The sequence below is a fragment of the Tamandua tetradactyla genome, chromosome 12, assembly GCF_023851605.1.
Source record: "Tamandua tetradactyla isolate mTamTet1 chromosome 12, mTamTet1.pri, whole genome shotgun sequence".
Lineage (NCBI taxonomy): Eukaryota > Metazoa > Chordata > Mammalia > Pilosa > Myrmecophagidae > Tamandua > Tamandua tetradactyla.
The window spans coordinates 56,995,685-57,005,378 of NC_135338.1; positions in this window are offsets into that span (position 1 = coordinate 56,995,685).

The window sequence follows — 9,694 nt, forward strand, 5'->3', positions numbered from 1 at the left end:
CCATTGTAAGTACATCCTTTTGATGAGCTACTTCAGGTAAAGTGTGGCCCAACCCAGTCAGGATAGGTCTTAATCCTTTACTGGAGTCCTTTATAAGCAAAATGAAATCGAGATGGAGAGAAGGCCATGGAAAGCAAGAACCTGAAGGTCATGTATTGTTAATGGAACCCAGAAGAGAAGGAAAGGCCACCATGTGGCCCAGAACTAAGGTTCACCAGCAGCCAATCCCAGAATGCCATAGCCTTCAGGAAGAAAGCATCACCTTGATGATATCTTGGTTTTGACTTTTTCCTAATCTCAGAACCGTGAGCCATTAAATTCCTATTTCTTAAGCCAATCCAACGCATAACATTTCCTTGAGCAGCCAAGGAAATGAAAACACAGACACATAGCAGAGTAGGCAATAAAATAATGTTCCAGTATTTCCTGTGAGATCATTTATAGTCAATCACAGTTTCTGATCAGTGTGAGAAAATCTAAGCCACCACGTGAGTTGATATCATTCCATTCAAAAGCAAAGAATTTGACATTTTAATTAACTTGTGTGGCCTAATTGTGGGCAAATGTAGAATTCCCACTAGGCTTTTTTGAAATATGAAATATGGAAATAGCTCTTGGATTTCAATTTAAATCTAAAATAGCTCTTGGAGTCTGGGAATACCCAGTTGGGACTCAGTGAGTGTTTTCATAGTACAGATGGAGAAACTGAGACTCAGATTGGGAAAATGATTTTTCTCAGGCTATATAGTGAGAAAGATACAAAACTGAAACTTAAGGTCAGATATTTCCTCGGACCTAATGGTACTTCACATCAAAATTTAGGGCAAATATGATGAGGAATGAAAATGTGCTTTGCAAACTGTGAAGCTCTCCTCATATGTAAGTAATAGTACTTCATGGGTCCATTCTTTTGAAAGATTGCTCTGACAAGCAGTAGAAGATAAAAAGTTAGCAGGGACATGGAAATGCTCGGGACTTATAGTTTTTAATGAGGAGAACTAGGGCATTTTCCCATGGCTTCTCTTGAAGGTGATCTCTATAGCACTGACTGATGATCCTTTCCCATTTTAATAGCAGTCTGGTGGTGATATCATAGCAAATAAATTTAAGTGACACGTGGAGTGCAATTGCAGAATTTAAACTCTAACCAAGCACTGTACTTTTTTTCTGAAGATGTGACTCAGAGTGATTGACCTGCATTTCTGAGTCATATTTATAGGACAAAAGCTTTCTTGGCAGTGACACAAATCAGTTCGTGATCTTCAAGACTAATGAGATAAACCAGCAAGAAAAGCTGGGTGCAGGTGGCTCTCTACATCTAGAAGGGCTGGAGTAATTGCTATTTTCCCTTGATATTACTGAGTTCACAGCCACATGGGCTCAGGTTGCCCACCTAAGGGTTGGTTCTCATTAATGAGAGTTCCATAGGTGTCAAAACTGCTAGAAAGGTGTGGGGTCATTTGAAGGGTGCAGCTGAATTGCTCCCCCATAATAGAATGCTCTCTTTGGCCCTTTCCTCCCATTGATTCTGAAATTCCATCAGAGTGGTTCAATTCAATTTCATTCATTAATATTCAAACTGGAAGAGACTTGAGAAAATATCTAAATTGACATCTTTATTCTACAAATGAGAAAACAAAGGCTCACATCAGGGTGGTGTCTCATTTTTGGTCACACAGTTAATGACAATGCCAGAAGTAGGATCCAGAACGGTTGGCTCTTCCTGGAGACCTGATTTCACAACACCCTGTAACCTTCCCATTTGAGCAGACCATAGTGGATATCGGGCTATGTTGTGGACAACACATGCATGCATTCTTTCTTTCAAAAAATATTTTATTGTATACCTATTACATGTGGGGCACTGTTCTAAGCTCCGGGGAGGTGGTGATGAACAAGATTTGCTCTCATGGAGCTTATATTCTAGTGAAAGAGATAAACCAATAAACAAGAAAATAAACAAATAGATAATGTCAAAGAGTTAGAAATACCATAAGAAACAACAAGGCCCTGGAAAGACTTAGAAAGACAGAGAGAAAAGGCTCTAGGGAGGTGTTTCAGAGAAATTGGCCTGGGAAGGTATTCTGTAGAGGTGACATTTGAGTAGAGAAAAAGTAACAAAGTAATTCATAGGACGATCTGGGGGAGAGCACTCCAAGCAGAGTGCAAGAGTAGGTGTTAAGCCTCTGGGATGAGAATTAGCTTGAGGTATTCAAGGAACAGAAGGAGCAATGTGACTAGAGTGAAGGGATAAAGAGAGAAGTTTGGGGCATGTGATTGGAGAATTAGGCATGGGCTGGATTGCCTAATGCAGAATCTTGTGGGTTGTGATACGGTATTTAGATTTCATCTGAATTGTTTGAGGTGACCTAATTAACAGTTTTTAAAGGCCACCACTTGTTGTTGCATGGAGGCTTGCATGTAAGGAGGCCAGTGAGGAGATTTTTGCAGTAGCTTAGCTGAGAGATGAGAGTGTCTTGGACCGCTTTGGCAGAAGAGAACTTGGAGAACTGTGTTTATATTCTGAGTATATTTCAAGTATAGAGCTAAAAGTCAAGTTAATGAGTTAAATATGGGCTATGAAGGAAAGAAAGGAGATAAAAATGCTTTCTGCAACGAGTACATGTAGTGTCATTTAGCAAGATGATGAAATCTGGGGAAACAATGGGGTCTTTTGTGGGAGTAGGTGGATAGAAAGAAGAGTTCTGTTTTGAATGTGTTTAAGTTTAGATTACCTGATAAATACCAAGTGGAGACAAAAAGTAGGTGGTTAATATATGAATGTAAAGTTCAGTAGAATGAATGTAAAGTTACACTAAATGAATGTAAAGTTGCACTAAAAAACATCAAGTTTAGAGTCATTAAGAAAATTCAGAGGTTGACAAACTATGTCTTATAGTCCAAACCCAGCTGCTACCTGTTTTTGGAAATAAAGTTTTATTGGAACGTGGCCATGCTCATTCATTTACATATTATCTTAACTGCTTTTGCACTACAACAACAGTAGTTGCAAAAGAGACTTTTTGTCCCACAAAACCTACAATATTTACTATCTGACCCTTTACAGAACGTTTGCTGTCTCCTGGCATAGTTGATATTTAAAGCCATAGAAGTGGATGAAGTTACATAAGAAGTGAAACAGAGAAGAAAACAGAACAAAAACTGAGTGCCAGGGCACTCTAATATTTAAAGGGCTGAAAGAGAAGAGGGGTGGTCATCAAAGGAAACTGGAAGGATGGCATGGGGGAAAACAAGGACAGCACAGTGTCCTGGAGATATCAGCTATGTCAGATGCTGCTGAGCAGAAGGAGATAAGATCTAAGATTCAACTATGGGATTTGGCAAGATGGTGGACATCAATGAGCTTAAATAGAACTGTTGCACTGGAGTGGTAGGAATGAGAGGCTGATTTGAATAGTATTAGAAAAAAAATGGAGGTGATAGAGTAGAGATAGTGAAAGCACATTATTCTTGAATAATTTCACTAAAAATGGGAGCAGATAAATGGGGGTGTGGCTGGAAGGCTATGTGTGGTCTAGAGAGTTATTTTTAATTTGGGAGGCCTTCCAGCATGGTTGTGTGCTGATGGGAATGGTCCAGAAGAGAGGAAAGAATTGATGATATCAGGGAGACAGGCAATCTTTGAAAAAACAAAGTCTTTGAGTAGGAAGATTTATCAACATCTGAGGCTTGGCCTGGATAAGGCAACCTCAAATGGAACCAGGACCAATTCTTCCATTATAACAGGATGAATACAGATAGGTTCGTTGATTTTGAAGTAGGAGGATACAATAGTTTTATTCTTATTATTTCTATTTTATTTTTTCAATGAAACAAGAGGTGAAATCCACTTTTAGTTATATACACAAGAAAATTGAAACTTATGTCCACATGAAAGCTTATATACAAATGTTCATAGTAGCATTATTCTTGGTAGCCAAAAAGTAGAAACAAGCCAAATGCCATTCAACTGATTAATGGATAAATAAAATGTGCCATATCCATACAATGGAATACTCTTTGGCAATAAATAGGAGTGAAATGCTGATCATAATAAGGATGAACCTTGAAAGTGTTATGCTACATGAAAGAAGCCAATCATAACATATTGTGTGATTTCACTTATATGAAGTGTTCAGAATAGGCACATCTATATAGTGAGAAAGTAGACTCATGGTTGTCTAAGGCTGTGAGGGGAACTAGGGGGAAAATGGGTGTGCCTGTTAATGGAAATGATATTGCTTTTTTTGGATGATAACAATGTTCAAAAGTTTATGGTGATGGTTGCACAACTCTGCAAATACACTAAAAACCATTGTGTGGTAGTTAGATCCAGTTGTCAACTTGGCCAGGTGAAGGTACCTGGTTCTGTTGCTGTGGACATGTGCCAATGGTACGTGAACCTCATCTGTTGCTCATTACATCTGCAGTCGGCTAGGAGGCATGCCTGCTGCAATGAATGATGTTTAATTTAATTGGCTTGTGCTTAAATGAGAGAGCTCAATGTGGCACAGTCCAAGCAGCTCAGCATACCTCATCTCGGTACTCGCAGCTCAACCCAGGCCTTTGGAGATGCAGAAATGAATCACCACGGGGAAAGTTGTTGGAACCCAGTGACCTGGAGAGAAGGCCGGCAGAGATCACCTTGTGCCTTCCCAGGTAAGAAAGAACTTCAGTCGAAAGTTAGCTGCCTTTCCTCTGAAGAACTGTACATTAACTAAATAAATCCCCTTTTATTGAAAGTCAATCCATTTCTGGTGTGTTGCATTCTGGCAGCTAGCAAACTGGAACACATTGAATTATACATTTTAAGTGAGTGAATTGTATGGGGTATGAGTTATATGTCAATAAAGCTATTAAAAATAAGCAGTGGAAAGGAAGACTATTGGAGAAGAAGAAGAAAACATAAAATGGTCATCTTAGAAGGAGGCAAGTGAGCCACTGTGGACATATAGTAGGCTAGCTGGGCAACACTGAAAGGAGTCTTGAGGTTTACAATAAAAATTTAAAGAGATACCAGTGGGCAAGTAAAGGAGTCATTATAGTGAGGATCCTTATTGAAAGTGGGTGAGGAGGAACGTGAGGACTGGAACAGGGACTGGACAGTGAAGAATGCTTAGAGCGATGGTGTGGGGGTCTTATGGGGTCAGTGGGGTGAGGGAGTGATGGTACCAGAGTAAATAGGCTGCAGAGATGGGAGGTGGTGGTTCAAGCAAGGTGTACTTGAAATTGAGATATGGGGGGTGGAGCTTCTATTGATGCAGACAAAAAGGGATATGGAATATGAGTTGGATTTCATTTCTGCCTTCTAGGAGAGTGTAGTCTGATAGAGCAAGATGAGATAATCATATAGATGGCATTTTTAACTTGAAGCCAAGTGTACTAAAAAGCACAAATCCATGAAGGATTAAAAAGGAAGAATTGATTTCATCTGGATGGAATGGAAATAAGTTCTTGCTTACATCTTTCAAAAACTTGGATATAGGGACATGTGACTAAAAGGGATGTGACCTCAGTGCTGTAAAGATTTATAACCACTGTGCTTTCTGAAGAGTGATAGGAGCCAGAAAATCCTTCTTGGAGGACATGAAGTATGTTCACAGGTATGTATTTGTGGTGCAGTGCATTATAGGAACCAAGGCATGGAAACAGGAGAACTGGGGGTGGGGTTGGTTTTGGTTGCTGCACAGGAATGAATGACACATTAGACTGAGAAGGGAAGCTGGGGCCACATGGCAAATACTGCTGTAATGATGCCACCACCTTTTCCAGGTTAAACAAAGCTAAGGGCGGAGGGAGCCACTGCATCCCCAGAAGTTAACAGAAAGGAGGATGGCCTGCTAAGAGGTCACCTTGGAAGTCACAGTGAGCCCAGAGCCCAGGTGTGAGATATACACAAGGAAATATCATGGGAGCAGTTGGAAATATCAACAAGGAAGAACACTGGCAACCCCAAAACTTAATGAGAACTTGGGTCCACACAAAGAGGGCCTGGGCTTGAAGGAGTACCTAGGGAAGAGGCAGACTCTGTGCCCCAAGCACTCCCCTAGGCCCTTAATGTACATTATCTCAGTTCCTTTTCACAATAGCCTAGTGAAAAAGATACCATTACCCCAACCCATCAAATGAGGAAACAGGCTCAGAGACAGTTATTCACATTGGCTTTGGCCACAGGGCTAGTGGCCAGGCTGGGATCTGAACCCATATCTTCCTGCCTCTTTCCTCCACTCCACCTGCCTCTGCAGTCATTTTTCAAAGGACAGATGGGCCTTTTGCCCATTTCCAGTTGCCAAGCCCCCACCACCACACACACACTCTGCCACTTCTTTGGCATCAGCAGTCATTGTTCACCAAACCAGAGGAGTTTACATACCATCAAGTCCTCCCTGACTTCTTCAAGACCACAGAGCTAGGAACCAGAGATTGAATGGATGTACTTTGGGTCCAGGGAAGTCCTCAGAGGATGTGACAAATGAGTTTACCAAGTTCTTTGAACTCTAGTAGAGTGCAACATTTCTAAGCACAACTAATGAGTTGGGGGCAACTCTTTTCAACCAAGACCCCCCACCCCAAACAGAGACAGTATGCCCTTGAACCTGGAGCATTTCATTATTACTCTCAGCTTCAGAAATCCTGAATGATAAAGGCTTCCTTCATTCAACACCAATTATATACCAGTAGGTTTATACTTATTGTCTTATATTTTAATGGTAGAAAGGGAGTGATCCACTGCCAGCCACTGAGGTCAGGTTAGTGGGCATTTGAAAGTCCTTGTCATATAGGGAAATGCCAAAGTTCTGCTGGGCAGACAGGGTGGGCTTTCTGCAGCTGTGCACAAAGCATTGCCACAGCACTGTTTGCAGGCAGTGCATCTGGAGAGGGACAAAACATCTGAGCTTCCCACGTCACCACTGCCTCTGCCAAGCCACCTGATACTTTCTGCTTTACTGGCAATTTCAAGTCTTCTCCCCAAGGTCTGAGTTGTTACCTTTCTCCATTCCAGGAGACTTTTGACTGTGAATTCAGCACAAAATCAAAGACTGTTCTCCTTTATTTTTCTCCTTCCTTTGCTAGAGGTTTTCCTGTTTCATTAGAGCAGATTTGAGCAACTGGCACTTGTTTCACTTTGCTAAAGGAGCCAGAATGCAATACACCAGAAATGGATTAGATTGTTAAAAGGGGGTTTATTGGGCAGGCCACAGTGGCTCAACAGGCAGGGTTCTCGCCTGCCATACTGGAGACCTGGGTTTGATTCCCAGTGCCTGTCCATGTGAAAAAAAAAAGGTGGTGGTGGGGTTATTAGGTTACAAATTTACAGTTCTAAGGCCATGAAAATGTCCAAATTAAGGCATCCAGAGAAAGAGACCTTGACTCTGAAGAAAGGCCAATGGCATCTAGGGTTCCTCTGTCACATGGGAAAATGTGTGGCTGGCATCTGCTGGTCCTTCACTCCAAAATGTCTCTGGGCTTCTGTGGGCCCTTGCTTGTTTCTCCCAAGATGTTTCTGTCTCCAAACATCTCTGCGCTTTCTCTCATAAAGGGCTCCAGGAAAGGATTAAGACCCACTTTGAACTGGGTGGGTCACATCTCCATGGAAACAACCTAATCAAAAGGTCCTACCCAACAATAGGTCTGCCCCCACGAGAATGGATTAGAAGGACATGACTTTTCTAGGGAAAATAAGTCTCAAACCAGTACACTTCACCATGAGGAAGATTTTGTATGCATGATGATCCCACTGGACCAAATCTCCCAATAGCCTTTATTTTCTGAGCTAGTGGTCCATTTGGGTGGATTCAAGTAAAGCTGTAAACATGTAACCATCTGCCAGAATTAGGATACTTGTCTCTCAGATTAGTTACCTCTTCTCCCATTAGTCCAGATCACACCGTTATTAACTCTTCACTGGATGCAGCCTCATAATGGCCTCCACCTCCACCTCCTCCCTCCCACTCTCCTTAAGGCTCAGTGAGTCTTGAGCAGGCAGGGCAGGAAAGGCCACTGCAGAATTTGGGATCAAATGTGTAAAGGGCCAAGGGTGCCAGGAAAAAGGGGAGGGGTGGTCTAGGACAAAGAGGGCTGAGAGATGGCAGATGAACTGATTTTCAGAAAATTTGCTATAAGTCAGACCCTGTTCTGAACCTCTTAACCTCCACTCCACTGGCAGGGTGCTCCTCCCAAAGAATAATTCTCACCTCACCACTGCTTACAATTCTGCAAGGACACTCTGGACCCATAGAATAAAGAGCCGAACTACTTCTTAGGGCGTTGAAGACTTGTCAGCTCTGGCCCCTGTATAAACTTGCACCATCTTCATTCAACACATAAGTGCCAGCAGGTGATCACTCTGATATAATGAGTGCCATGGTAGATGTAAGCCTCTGATGTTTTTAGCACCAAGGAGGATCCCTTACCCACCCAAGGAAGGCTCACACTAGAAAGATGAGCTGTGGGGAATAGCCAGGTGAAGGTGAAATGGGGGGAGAGGACTTCCAGGCAGAGGGTGTCACCTGGCCAAGTCTAGAGGTGGGAGACAGTACTGCATAGTGAGGAGACTACAACTTGTTCATCATCAATAGAGCACTGAGCAGTGATGCCAGAGAGTTGGCTGGGGCTGGAGCATAGAAGACCACAAGTAAAGTGTAGGCTTAGCCTTTGGATGATAGGAACCACTGAAAGGGCTCTAAAGGCAGAGAAGGACAGAGCCTAATTTGCAGAGATTACTGGTCTGAGATTTGGAGGATGGAGTGAGTGGAAAGCAAGAGGGGAGGAAGGGCCAGCTGTGAAAGCACAGGCTCTGTGCAGGTGCTGACCTGCTTGAGGACTCATTCTCTCTAGCGCCCGAATCCCTGCAGCTTTCAGTACTTCTCTCCTCTCGTGTTTCTCAGGGCCAGATAACATCTCTTAGATGACCCATGCCTTTTAGGAGTTCCAGGGCCTGAGTCGATGTCCCTGCATTTACACCTACCTTCTCAGTGCCTGATGCTTATTGTGGACACCCTAGAGGTCCTGTGGACTTCCCAGAAAAGCACAATGTCAGCTTTAGAGGCCTTGGAAGCCATCTGTCTGAAGCCCGTCAGCCTTTGATTTTTGGGAAGGGCCATGTCAAGCACTAGGATTCCTCCATCCATCCTAGCACAGGGCAGGATTCCCTCTTGTGTTCCCTGTCTTGGCATCAACAGCTCAGAGGGCAGACATGGGGAGGAGTTGAAGGTGCAAGTGAAAGGAATCACAAAAGGTCCTCCCTTTTCCTCTGGATTAGTTTTTGGGGTTTCCCTATCTGGGAGATTTCTGAGGCTCAGTAGAGAGTCAGCTAGTTCAGGGCCCAGAGAATGGAGGCAAGGGCTTATTCTCTTAGAGCTGGCTCCAGGCTTGGGCTCAGAGTAAAAGGGGTGAAGGGGGCACTAGTCCTCTTTAATGCTACTTAGCTTGCCTCCTTTGGGCAGAATAAGGTGACAAGTGGCATTTATTTAGTACCTGCTATAGGCCCATTGTTATTGTTTTTCTCATTCAAGCCTCCCCTGAATCCTGAATGACAGATATTTCTGACTCCATTTTGTCAATTGAGGAGACAGAGACCAGAGAGGTGAGGTGATGTTTCCCACATCAAACAGCTAGTTGTGGAGAGACTGGAATTTGAACCCAAGATTCTGTGACTTCACAGCCTGACCTCTCTCAGCCTGGCATGTTTCAG